The sequence below is a fragment of the Canis lupus genome, chromosome 18 (assembly GCF_003254725.2).
Source record: "Canis lupus dingo isolate Sandy chromosome 18, ASM325472v2, whole genome shotgun sequence".
NCBI classification, from domain to species: Eukaryota; Metazoa; Chordata; class Mammalia; order Carnivora; family Canidae; genus Canis; species Canis lupus.
In genome coordinates this window covers 10,042,765-10,057,163 of record NC_064260.1, presented here as the reverse complement: position 1 = coordinate 10,057,163, position 14,399 = coordinate 10,042,765, and the positions used below count along the sequence as shown (strand labels likewise).

At 38.8% G+C, this 14,399-nt stretch overlaps 1 protein-coding gene and 1 pseudogene across 4 annotated transcripts in view; both read left to right on the top strand.

Annotated features, from left to right (window-relative positions):
* RALA (RAS like proto-oncogene A) overlaps nucleotides 1-14,399 on the top strand; it is a 73,270-nt gene that overhangs the window by 30,804 nt on the left and 28,067 nt on the right. The window lies entirely within an intron of this gene.
* Nucleotides 4,996-9,856, top strand: LOC112661305 (aspartate aminotransferase, mitochondrial-like; annotated as a pseudogene).

Genomic DNA, 14,399 nt, shown 5'->3' with positions numbered 1-14,399 from the left:
CTTAACCCAGGGTCACATGCGTAATCCAAGGCCACATGCCTAATTCTATGCTTTCTTCTAGAAGTTTTGCCATTTTAGGCTTTACATTTAAGAATGATCCAATTTGGGATGCCTGGGTGGCTCAGCGGTTGAGCGTCTGCCTTTGGCCCAGGCCCTGATCCTGGATTCCTGGGATCAAGTCCTGCATCGGGCTCCTTACAGGGAGCCTGCTTCTCTTCCCTCTACCTGTGTCTCTGCCTCTCTTTCTGTGTCTCTCATGAATAAATAAATAAAATCTTTAAAAAATAATAAAAACAAAAAAAAGAATGGTCCAATTTGAGGTAACTTTTGTATGGGTATACCTTTTTTTTTTTTTTTTTTTACATATGGATATCGTAATGGTTCCAATATCATTGTTGAAAAGACCATCCTTTCTTTTAGTACATTGCCTTTTGCACCTTTCTCAACAGGTGTCAAAAACTGAAGAACCCACTTTTCCACCAGCAGGTGAATGGATAAACTAGTTGTAGTGTATCCATACAGTGGAGTCCTGGGCTTAATAGAAGGAAAAGAAGGGTTGCTGATACAGGCAACAACAGGGATACATCTCAAAACTATGTGGAGTGAAAAAAAAAAAAAAACTATGTGGAGTGAAAAAAGCCTGAGGGATACATACTGCATAATTCTAGAAACTCTAGAAAATGCTAATTAGTCTATATGGAAAATAATATATCTAATTCAATGTATTAAGGAAAGTGGCAATAGAAGGGGAGATTACAATGGGTCAGATTTTTTTTTTTTGGGTCAGATTTTTAAATAGGTCCAGTTTATTATATGTTATACCTCAATAAAGCTGTTACAAATAAAATTTTAAAATTTTATAGAATAACACTATAAACTTTTTTTTAAAAGATTTTATTTATTTGAGAGATAGTGTGAGCTAGAGAGGGAGCACTAGCATAGGTGGAGCGAGAGAGAGAAGCAGAGAGCTCAGTGTTGGGCTCGATCCCAGGACCCCAGGATTATGACCTGACCTGAAGGGAACACTTAACCGACTGAGCTACCCAGGTGCCCCCACAATAAACTTTTGTATCTAAAATTTTTCTTTCTTATTCCTTAATTTTTTCTTCATACTATAGCCTCCATTTTCTTCTTCTTACTAAAAAATGGTGTATAGGTCTCAACATAGCATTCAGAAAATGTGATCATTGTAAACTCACTTCAGGTATACCTTCTACTTCTTTATTTAAGTCCTTATGTCATGCCAGTTTCTATAGTCTTTTGTCTTTCCTTGGTACCATTGTTCAACTACCAACAACACACTTTGTTATCCATTTAACTCAAACTCCCCTAAATGTCCACACATACTTCACTAGTAGAAACTGAAAAATGCAGAGGGTCAAGATACATAAGGTTTAAGGGGAGAAGTGTAAAAAAGGAATGATCAGGGGCAGATGACAAAGGGAGACGGTATTACAGAACTTAGATTTTAACCTTAGAGCACTATGGAGTCTTTGAAAATTTTAACTAACCCATGTCAAACTAATTTCCCTTTTAATGTGATAAGTGTGGTTACATAAAAAGGCAGGCAATATTAACAGTAAGGGGCTTCGTATCAGTCGCTTTGGTATTTTAGTTAATATATAGTTTTTTGGGGTGGCAGGGTCAAAGCTCTTCTTCCAATACTTTAATTTTTCCCAGGCTTTGTACGTTATAGTTGCATCCCATCTACTGAAATATGACTAGCAATTCAGAGTTCAGAACTAACTGAATTTTCCTGCTTCTGCTTCTTGGGTTTATGAGAATAACAACTATATTTAGGCTTAAGAATTTAGTCTACTGGAATAAAATACAGGCTTCATGTATTCATCCTTACTGTTTTTCAGTATGAAATCTTAAAAAAAAGGGCATGTGAGAGGTTTTAATATTTTATTTTTCTTCCTTTCAAACTTTGAGTCAACGTTCACTAATTTTGGTTAGATATGATTCTCTGTAAGGCACTACTGATTCTTGATGTCAGCAAGAGATGGCAAGAACCCAGAAAGGATAAAGGTAATTTATGAGCAGTAGCCAGTTTTCTGGCAACTGGAATGCTTTGTTGCAAAATAAAGTTTATTATTAAAAGTTTCTTTGTCTTCATACAGCACCTGTCACTGCCCGTGTTTTTCAACACCTGGCTTAACACAAAACTACTAGAGAGCATATGAAACCAGTTCTTCAGGAGGTTAGTTGAACTCAGCCCTCCAGTATGATGGATTGGTGGCTGTGGAAGCCCAGAAGTAGGTACCAGTTCCTGGTAAACACGCTCAGCCCATCCCTTGACCTGAACCCTGGGTTTTGGGATAGAGTGAAAAAATGAGGATTAGAATACTGGCTTCAAAAGTCATTTGTGAATACACAGTGATTTCATGTCTGCTCTAACCACACTGACACAGACACATAGTTTCTGCTGGTTCATACCATCCTGGGTCAGTTCCAGTTTTACCTCTGCCACAACTTTCTGCGGAATTTCTTGTAAGTGACTTAATTTTTCTTTCTTTTTATGAAAGATGAGAAGAGTAGACTATTTTAAGACTTCCTTCTGTGGGTTTTCAGTGACATTCTATTTACTTGACTTAACATCTCACAGTGAAACTTTGAGGTAAGAATGAAAATAACTTGTTAAACCCTATCATGTGTAAAATTGGAAGAAATAGGCTAGTATACTGAAGGGGATATTGTATTGGATGAGGTCCCTAGGTAAATCTCACTTTCTGAGGGGGTTGGACCTTCCAGATGTTCTCTCTGATTATCAGATTGTCCTCTATACTGAAGCCTGTGAGTCTTACATGATAATGAGATGCTACAACTTTGCTTCTAACCCCCAGTTTGAATTTAGGTGCACATATTTAGTGTTCTCATTTTAATATATTTTGAATTTTACCTAATGTCTTCTTCTCTCTTCTGTTGATTACATGGGTTTTCGCATTTGGCTTATTCATGTGACCATATTTTATTTATTGTATTCTGGCATTTTTAATATTAAGCTGTTAATATTTCTGGGATAAAACACATTTAGCTGGAAAAAAAAAACCCATACTTAACTGTAATGTGTTCTTCTTTACTAAGAGATAAAATCCAAGTATTTGTGTTTTATGAAATGTCTCTTTATTAGTGAAATTGTAATGAGACCTTTTTTTTTGTATGATTATTGCTATTTTGGTACTACTGACTTTTATTACCCAAATGAAGTGTTTTGGGTAGCTTTTCTGTGCTACCCATGAGAATTATCTTTTCATGTTTAAGAGAAATTACCTTTAAAACTGTCTGGGTCCCAGGGCACCTAGGTGGTTCAGTGGGTTCTGACTCATGATTTTGGCTCAGGTTATGATCTTGCCATTGTTGGGTCAGGCCCCAAGCCCCACATTGGGCTCTGTGCTCAGTGCAAAGTCTGCTTCAGATTCTTTCTCCTTCTCCCTCCCCCTCTGCCACCCTCCACTCGTGCTCTTGCTCTCTCTGTCTCTCTCTCTCAAATGAATAAATAAAATCTGTCTCAAATGAATAAATAAAATCATCGTAGAGTACATATAAAACAAACAAAAACTGTCTCGGGCTCAAGCCTGGTGGAGAGATCATTCTTGCCAGTTTCTTCTATAATGATAGTAAAGTTTAGATGGTAAACACTTAGGATCTATATTTTTTAAAGTCCTAGATTCATACCAGCAGTGTGACTTTGGACACCTGTTAAAAACTCTGTGTGACTGAGCTGTAAAATGTGGGTAATGGTTTTAATGTCCTTTAATAGTCTTGAGATTAATCAAGTAGTTGAAAAAATGTCTAATATAAATACTCAATAGATGAAAATATTTTCCTCCAATGTTATTGTCTTATCTCCAGGTATTTTTTTAATTGTCCTTATCCCCCCCCCCCCTTTTTCCTACTTTCCTTGGAATTTTTCTCCCAGCTTCTTTCTTTATTTTTTTTTTAAGATTTTATTTATTTGACAGAGAGAGAGAGAGAGAGAGCACAAGCAGGCCAAGTGGGGAAAAAAAAGAGGCAGACTCCCATCTGAGCAAGGAGCCCCACACAGGGCTTCATCCCAGGTGCCCCTCTCCCAGCTTCTTGAACCATGTTTGGCTGAATGCTCTGTAAGATAGTCCTAGAAGAACATAAAAATTTAAAAATATTAACCTTAGGTAATAGGACCACACAGGTAAACTTTCCCTTTGTCCCTTTACTCTCCCAAGTTTTATATGATGAGTACATGTTACTTTATAATCATCATGAAAAACTGAGTGAAGGAGGAGCTCATGTCTCATGTATGTGTATGCATGTGTGCATGCACACGCACGTATGTGTGCACAGGAGGGTGATCAACGCTAATGATAACATTAAGAGTACTTAACAGGGGCGACTGGGTGGCTCAGCGGTTGAGTGTCTGCTTTTGGTTCAGGGAGTGATCCCGGGGTCCTGGGATCAAGTCCTGAGTTGGGCTCCCCACAGGAAGCCTGCCTGTCCCTATCCCTTGTCTGTGTCTCTCTTTCTGTGTGTCTCTCATGAATAAATGAATAAAATCTTTAAAGAAAAAAAAAGAAAGAGTACTCAACAGCATTTGCGATAACCCTCAGAAATGAGTCTGTAGTAAACAGATTTGCAATGGAGAATTTAGTTGATAAATACTCAAGTTGTTATTAAACCTAAGTTCAGATTGGATATTTCTTATATTCACTGTTATAATTAAAAAAAAAGAATTTTTAAAAAAATTAAAAACAGTGATATCTCCTGTCTTTTTGCTGTGCCATATTTACACAGTAAGCATCATAGAGCACATACCAAAAGCTTAATGTGATTAGATGGATGCCTGGTGCCATGTATAATATCAAGTCAGAATTTTAGAGGTTACCAGTTTACATTTTCTGTTATTATTTAAAAAGAATTGGACATAAAGAATTGGCTGCTGGCCCTCCCCTCTGCCCTGCAGCTACCTGCTGCCTTCTCTTCATCCAGCATAGCCCTACTGCACTCTGACCACCCCACATGCTGTCTGGGTTCAATACGGCCTTCCATCCAGGTCTCGCTCTGCAGCCTCCTCCAGATCCAGCTCATGGTGGACCTTGTGGAAATAGGGTCTTCACATCCCATCCTGGGAATCCCCAAAGTCTTTAAGAGAAACACCAACAGCAAAAAGATGAATCTGGGAGTTGGTGCCTACCGAGATGATAATGGAAAGCCTATGTGCTCCCCAGCATCCAGAAGGCAGAAGCCCAGACTGCTGCAAACAATATGGACAAAGAATACCTACCCATCGTGAGACTTGCTGAATTTTGTAAGGCAGCTCCAAAACTAGCCCCAGGAGAGAACAACTAAAGGTTGAAAAGCAGCAGATATGTCACCCTGCAGACCATTTCTGCAACTAGGGCCTGAGGACTGGAGCCAATTTTCTGCAGAGGTTTTTTTAAGTTCAGCCGAAGTGTCTTTCTGTCCAAACCACCCTGGGGAAATCACACACCCATCTTCAGGGATGCTGGCATGCAGCTACAAGGTTAATTGATACAATAACCCCAAGACTTGCAGCTTTGACTTTACAGGCTCTGTGGAGGACATTTTGAAAATGCCACAACATTTTCTCCTGCTTTCCTGTCTGAGCCCACTGCCCCATGGGAGTGGACCAATGCCATGAGCCGTAGAAGGAAGTGGCAACAGTGATGAAAAGGAACAGTCTCTTGACGTTCTTTGACATGGCCTCCCAAGGCTTTGCCAACAGTGATGGCAACAAAGATGCCTGGACTGTATGCCACTTCATGGAACAGGGCATTAATGTTGGTCCCTGCCAGTCCTATGCCAAGATCATGGGCCTATCTGGTGAGCACATGGGAGCCTTCACTGTGGTCAGCAAAGATGCTGATGAAGCCAGAAGGGTAGAGTCACAGTTGAAGATCTTGATCTGTCCCATGTATTCCAGCCCTTCCCAATCAGTGGAGGCCAGATTGCTTTGACCATCCAGACCAGCCCTGACCTACAAAAACAGCGGTGGCAGGAAGTAAAAGGCTTGGCTGACCAAGTCCCGATCATGTGGACTCAGCTGGTCTCCAGCCTCAAGAAGGGAGGGCTCCTTCCACACCGTGACAGCACATCACTGAATGGACTGCCATGACTGCCATGTTCTGTTTCAGGGGACTAAAGCTTGAGCTGGTGGAGAGGCCAAGGAGTTCTTCATCTGCATGACAAAGGATGGACACACCCCTGCGGCAGGGGGCTTCCTTGCCCAAGCCTTTCTCCAGGTCACTGAGTAATTTCCCTGTGAGAGGGACCAGAGCCGACCTTCCTGTCTACAGCCTCCACTGTTGTGAAATTCAAACGGAAGAAGGAGGGTGGATGGTGGCAAGCAGGTCATTCTTTCAACCACAGTACTTAAACACTCAACCACTGAATAAGTTTCTCAGAAAAGAACATGTAGTGAAATAGGGCAGAGGCATCTGTGGTGGGTGTCTGAACTTTGTGGCTCAAAACCAAGCTCCTGCTCATCCTTTAACTCCAGCTATTCCAGAAGAGCTTACAAAAAAGACATGGCCCAAAAAACCCCATCCATCATGCCATTGTGAAGTTCCAGAAGCTTTAACTGCAGCACATTGTGGTGTTGGGGACACCTCTGTAGATCCAGCATGAGAATAGCACCTGTGAGAGGCATTGCGGGAAGACCTGGCTCTAACATTAGCAGGCAGCCTCGTGTTTGTCCGCTCGTGATTGAGCAAGCTTATCCACACACCTCGTTACAGAAATCGTGTTTCATGAAAACCAGCAAGTGTGCTGCCGCTGCAGCCAGGGAAATAAAAGATGCTGTTTCCTGTCTTATTTAAGAAAAAGAAAAAGCTCTGCTGTTTAATGCTTTCGGGCATTTTAATGTTCTTCTCTTCTCCCTTCGTGTTGCTGTTCTTTCCCTTCAGCACAGAGCTTTATAACCAGCCTCAATTTTCATCCTGTTCTACTGCTCGATTGACCATCAACCCCAGCCTATAGGGGTTAGTTCAGCATCCTCTTCAGTGATTGTCTCCTGTCGGGATGCTCCCTCTGCCTTGTTGGTCCTCTTCCTCCATTCAGTGCAGTAGTTCAGTCTCTCATCTCACATCAGCAGCAGGCAGGGCAGGGCAGCACCAGGGCAGAGGAGTATCTGGGCTTTGGTTTTAACCTGTGTGTGCTGCCGGCTGGACTCAGGCTTCACCCTTTGGAAAGATCACCACCGTCTGCTCCAATCATGTAGACTTATTACAGCCTGGTTTCTTTGTTATAATAAAGTTTCTATAGCCCCCGCCCCCCAAAAATAAAAAGCATTGGCTATTCAACCACATTTCCATAAAATAGAAACTCAGCAAGTGATCAACTAAAGACTATAGTAGAGGTTAGTTGGTACAAAGGGAATTTCTCTTTATTGCTGTAGAGTTCATCTGTCCTGTTTCATGGGGTGCCTGGGTGGCTCAGGCAGTTAAGCATCTCCCTTCAGCCCAGGTTATGATCCTGGAGTCCAGGATCTCCCCCTCTGCCCGCTTGTACATGCGCACTCTCTCCCCCCCCAATAAATCAATCAATCGATCAATCAGTCTTTTTAAAAAATAAATTCCTGGTTTATAAAAATAGTTTCAGTACTTAATTTGCAGAGCATGACTGATCACTATGGCCCTTATAAATTCTTACTTTTAGCCAACCTCAGTGCTATGAAGAAAACATTTAAAAAAAAAAATCACTTCAACACTTCTCTATAGCAGTGAAGACTATTGGCTCTCCTTTCTCTTTTCTCCCGCTTGTGCCTCACTCCTACTCCTTTTCTGTGCCAGATATTGCCTAATCTTAACTTTTTCCTTATTTATGATGATTTGGCCACTCATTTCAGGAAACCTATTTAGTCTTAAAATTGGTACTGAATAATTGTTTTCTTTAAAACTGAGGCTGATTTGGGGGTGCCTGGATGGCTCAGTTGGTTATCTGCCTTTGCCTCAGGTCATGATCCCGGGATTGAGCTCCGTGTCAGGGCCCAGGGATCATTCCCTGTTCAGTGGGGACTCTGCTTGTCCTTCTCCTGCCTCTCCCCCCCGCCCCGACACCCTAAGTCGTGTACTCTCAATTGCTCTCTCTCAAATAAGTAAATATATACATAATCTTTTAAAACTGAGGCTAATTTTAATTAGATGACTTTGAGATTTTCATAATTCCTGAATTTGAAATATTTTGGGATTTCAAATAAGCCAACTGAGGATTTTAACTCAGGTTGTAGTGAAAGCCATAGGCTCACTCATCTGTATCCCCAGCTCCCAGTGAAAACACAGAGGAAAATAAAATTTACAGACAGAAGTTTGTAAATTCATAACAGCATTGAGAATGAGAACAGATGGAGTGACCATCAGCAAAGCAGAGACTTTCCAGGTTTTAGAAGACAGAAAGCAGATGGCATCGATGGGTGAACCAGGGTAGAAGAAGCCCCAGGCCGGCATACCCATGAGGAAAGCTGCAAGTGGAATCTCTTCTTCCCCATAGATTGCTGAAGAGCCTTTAAGCTGAGGCCGTAGGAACAGAGCAGAAGAGATGATAGGACAAGGTATTATATATGTGTATATTAAGAGCTAACTGGATATCCTACCCACATACCAGCCCATACAAGTGTTGCAGTAACATTGGTTCCTGTGCTAATTTTGGAAATCTACTTTTGAAAAAAGTTTCTTTTTAAACTCTCATTTTGAGGAGGACTGGGAGTTCCAGTGAAAGTGTTAGTGACTGAAGGTAACCTCTGCTTGTTTTGGTTTTTGGAGAAGAATCTAACCTGGCAACCTGTTCCTTGCCCGTGAACCTTGAAGTGAGCTCCTCTGAAAATGCCAGTGAACGTGAAGTCTCCAGATCTGTCATGGGAAGGAGATCTAGTCACCACCAGAAAAACCTGCTTTGCTGGACTGAGGAAGCTAGAGGAAGAAAGCCTAGCCAGTGGTGACTTGAAATTAAATAAAATGTAGTATGCTATTATTGCCAGATTAGTATAGGATGTAAATTAACAATTCACAAAATAACTAAGTAAATGGAAAAAATATTCACCCTCTTCATGTAATCAAAGATGGAATAGAAATAACGAGATCTTTTTTCTAATATAAAAGCAGATTTTTTAAAAAGAATTCTGATTGCTTAATAGGAATGTTGTGAACAGTTAATTATACAGTCCTATTGAAAAGGAGTTGAATATTATGTCTGCTAAACCTTAAACAGTCCATTCATTCATTTCTGTTTCTTGGAGTCTACCTCATGAAAACATTTTAAATGTAGAAATAGATGGTCATTCATCGTTACACTAAATAATTCTAACCGGCTATAACATTTTATATTACAGATCTTGGTAAGTAAGCTTCTATAATACATCTACAGAATGACATACTAAATAGCCATTAAGAATTATAGCCAGGAAATCAATAGAACAACCCAGAAGAACAAGTATGACTTAAGTGGAAAGGGATGCAGAAGGCAAACTTGTGTGTTTATAACCTCTTCCCATGGTGTCTCAGTACTTGATTGTGAGATCCTTGAAGTCAGGGATCCAGACTTGCTTATCTTTGTGCCCACCCACTACTGCCCCCCACCCCATGCCTTGGCATGGTACCTGACCCTCAGTAATTATATGTTGGCTCAGAAGATGGGCATAGGAAAAACAGGAAGGAAATCCAAAAGTAAGCCAAAAGATGAGAGAAGCCACTTTACACAGAGAGAGCTAACTTACTAATGAAACATGCATTAAGAAGTGGAATTTAACAGATGTCTTCATGTGCACTTAAATTCCTTAAAAATATTTCATGTGCTAATGATTGTTTACTGTTAAACTTTTTGTCAGTATTTCTTCTAATATCTAAGGGGTTTTTTTTGAAATTTATTTCAGAGAGATCGAGAGAGCATGCGCATGTAGGGGGAGAGGGACAGAGGGATAGAGAAAGAAAAACTCAAGCAGACTCTGCACTGAGCACAGAGCTTGACCCTGGCGCAATCCTATAACCCCAAGATCATGACTGGAGCCAAAACCAAGAGTTGGTCACCTGACCATGCCACCCAGGCACCCCTCTAATACTAAGGTTTGATATAAGTCTTATTTAGTTGAATAATTTTTAAGCAGGATTATTTAGATATAATTAGTTCAATTATTTTTTTCTGGTTGCATTTTTTAAATTAGCAAAGCTTCCATAGACAGTATGAAGTTCATAAGTCTATAAACAAGAGAAACTATAACAGTATATATTATTTATATTTATATTTATATACACACACACATATATATATTTAATTTATAGCTCACACACAGTAGAACCTAAAGCAAATATAAGTTGCCCAAATTATACTTTTTTGTTAGAGTTGTTAAGCATCCAGGCTCTGAATATTTTTTTTTATCCAATTTTGTAGCTGGTAAATTCAGTAAATAACACTTAATGTATTTAATTTTCAGATAAGTAACATTCTCATGGTTCAAAATTCAAATGATTACTTTCTGTTGTGTATCCTTCCAGAGTTAGCATAGGAATACAGAAGCAATATGTATATTCTTTATAATAATTATTTGCTGTTTTCCTAATAAACTACATAATCTTATTTCAGAAGCACATTTAGGTGTTCAAAGACAGATGTTAAAATAGCTGTAGATAGTGATTTACAGCTATTTTACTCTTTTACCTTTCGGGTTCCACCCTGTTATTTATTTCTCAGCATTACTGAATCAAGACATGAGGTGGTAACAAAACCACTGAGGCCAAGGTGAAAAAAACACTTATACTTGGGCTATACTTAGATTCTTATTTTAAATTATTTTGATCTATTAAAAGATCAGTATTGATTTTCATAATTTCCTTTCATGAATTCTCAATACCTACCCCTCCCCACCACAAAAAGCTGCTTGTTCCTCTTCTTTTTTCTTACCCATGTCCATTCTAGGCAGAAAGTTTGGTGATTTGGGTTGAACTTTCCTTTCCTTCACCTCTCATATCTAATCTGTCCCCATATTGAGTGTCTCTTGAATCCATCCATACCCTCTCCCTGGTCCACAGTCAAGTCCACGTGGGCCTGTAGCCTTCCAGCCATCTGCCTGCCTCTGAGTCATAGTCTCTCGCTTCAAAACTCGTGGTGGGTCTCCACTGCTTGGAGGACAGGAATCTAAATCCCTAGTACATCCCTAGTACATTTTCTTTCTGTTTCTGTCCCTTTTTACTTCTGGCTTCATCTCTCACTCTCGCTCTGGGAGTCACCTGGTCAGCTAATGCTTTGTCTTTCAAGTCTCAGCCTTCCTCATTTGTTCCAGAGAATTTTTGTTAGTTTTAACTGCCGCAAGGGCTTTACCTTTGTGGTGCTGTTAGTAATTTTGCCCTGGGCTGAATATATGCTGCATATAAAGGTAGGATCTTCTAAAAAGATGAATGTTTATTTCCTATACTTACCATATTAGACATCTTACATAATGCTGTTTTGTTCATGTTAACTTTGGCTTTGCAAATGAGCAGAGACCCAGGGAGATAAAGTAATTCGAGCCTTTGTGATTTTAAGGGTGTAATTTGATATCTGTCATGTTTGGCAAGTCATATAAATTTATTCAGACAAAGCAAAATGTTAGACCATCTTTAAGCAGTTTCCAGCTACTGTACCCTTATAACAGTATTATTTTCCTTAGTTCAGTCTTTATTGTAATTTTGTATCCTCCTTATTCAGTGCAGCTTGAATTGGAAAATATTATGTCGTTACATTTCAAAAATAAAACAGTGCCTCAGGGACTTTCTAACTTGGATATTGATCTTTAGAGCTTGATTGTATACTTTAAAATGAAGATCTCCTATGAGTTTAGGGCGTCAGTTACTACTAAGGTTATTTATTATTTCACCTGGACTTCTTCCACCTTCTCTTTTTCATAATGACTAATTAATAAGGTTTTGCTTATAAATATTCAAAACAGTAGTTTCTCTTGTCACTTAAAATTTGTCATAGATTTATTGGAATTCCAAAAGTATGAAATAAAAAAAATGATTGGACTTCATCAAAATTGAAAGCTTCTTCTCTTCCAAAAACAGGTAAGGAAAATAAAAAGATAAGCTACAGATAGAAAATATTTTCTTATAAAGGCTTTTATACAAGAAAATATAGAGAACTCTTACAACTCACTGAAAAAACAAAAACCCAATTTTTAAAAATGGGCAAAAGATTTGAACACCAAAGACAGATAGTAGACAACCACATGAAAAGATGCTCAATATGATTAGTTTTTAGGAAAATTATAACCACAGTGAAATACTGTTACTCAAACTATTAGACTGACAGTTCCCAGATAGAAAGCAACTAAAAATCACATACATGTTAGTGGAAATGGAGAAGGGCATAGCAACTTGGAAAACATATTTAAACATGAAATTACCATGCAGTTTAGCAGTCTCTTTCCTAGATATTAACCCAAGAGAAGTGGAAACACACACACATACACATATATGCGCGCACACACACAAACTTGTATGTTTATAGCTTCTTCATCTTTAACATATTTTAAATGGAAACAACCCAAATAAATGTAGATGGAGAAGCAAATTGTGCTACTTCCAGACAATTGAGTACCATCCAACATTAAAAAAAGATGTATGCACCACTGGTACATGTAACAATATGGATGTATCTCAAAAGCCATAGCTAAGAAAAAGAAACCAGGCACAGAAGTCTATATGTATAATATGGTCCATTTATATAACGTTCTGGAAAAGGTGATAGGAACTAAAGTTGGATCAGTGGCTGCCAGGGGATGGGGTCAGAAGGGAAGCATGACTGCTAAGGGGTAAGAGGAACCTTTTTGGGGGAATGGAAATGTTACGTATCTTGATTGTGGTTGGTTACATGACTATACATTTATCCAAATTCATTAAAAAGGTGATTTTATTGTATTTAAACCAAACTGCCTTTGAAGAAAAGTTAAAGCCAGGTTTCAACATCAGAAATTATCTTCACAATTTTTTTAAAGATAGTAGATAGATAGATAGATAGACAGATAGATAGATAGATTTGAACAAGCAAGAGAATGAGCAGTGGGGATGGGCAGAGGAAGAGAGAGAAAAAAAAAGAAGCAGACTCCCTGCTGAGCAGGAAGCCAGACATGAGGCTCACTCCCGGCACCCAGAGATCATGACCTGAGCTGAACGCAGATGCTTAACCACCTGAGCCACCCAGGCCCCTGTATCTTCACAAAATTAAGGGTAAAGAAAACTCTAGGACATAGATCAGAGGACTCCTAAATCAGGTCCTTTGTCTTTTGATTTAGTGGTCTTTTTTTTTTTTTTTAATAAATTCTTCTATATTAAAAAAATAGTATTTTTCATTACCAGATTTTGTGCCTTTACCAACATACAATCTTCTTGCCCCCAAAACAGGATCTTATTTTCATTTATTTGAGTCACCCTTTATAAAGTTACCTAGGTACATTATTAAATTCTCATATATATCTTAGACCATTTTGTTAATCTTTTTTTTTTAATTTTTTTTTCAATTTTGTTAATCTTATTCTGTTATGTACCCTTTGTGAAAGCTGTTGTAAATTCAGGCTTTTCTTCCATTTTATATATAAACTTTTTTTTTTAAATTGTTAGACATTTGGTTGTTTCCCGTTTTGGCTACTGTGAATAAAACTGAACATTCTTGTACAAGTCTTTGTGGACATATGTCTTCATGTCACGTACCTAATTGTAGGAGTAGAACTTTGGGTCGTAGGATATGTATATGTTTAGCTTTTAGAGAAATAGCCACTTTTGAAAATGATTGTGCCTTTTTTTTTTTTTAAGATTTTATTTATTCATGAGACACAGAGAGAGAGAGAGAGAGAGAGAGAGAGAGAGGCAGAGACACAGGCAGAGGAAGAAGCAGGCTCCATGGAGGGAGCCTGATGTGGGACTGGATCCTGGGACTCCAGGATCATGCCCTGGGCCAAAGGCAGGCGCTAAACCGCTGAGCCGCTGAGGGATCCCCAATTGTACCATTCTTATACTTCCATCAGCAAAGCATGAGTTCTCATAGTTCAACATCCTTGCCTACATTCAATATTGTCTTTTTAACTTTAACTTCTAGTGGGCATGAAGTAGGATATCCTTGTCACTTTAATTTGAATTTCCGTCTGATGTGGAGCAACTTATTATGAACTTTTTGGCCAAAGAAATAACCTTTTATGAAGTATTTATGAAGCTCAAGTATTATGCCCAGTTTTTATTGGGTTGCTTATATTTTTTCATTAATTTGTTGGAGTTATCTATTCTGGATGCAAGCCCTTTTACAGACATATATGTTGTGAATATTTTTTCCCAGCCTGTAGCTTATCATTTAATTTTCCTAACAATCTCTTCTGATGAGCAGAGGATTTTAGTTTTAATAGTTCAGTTTTTCAGGTTTTTTTTTTGTTTGTTTGTTTGTTTTTG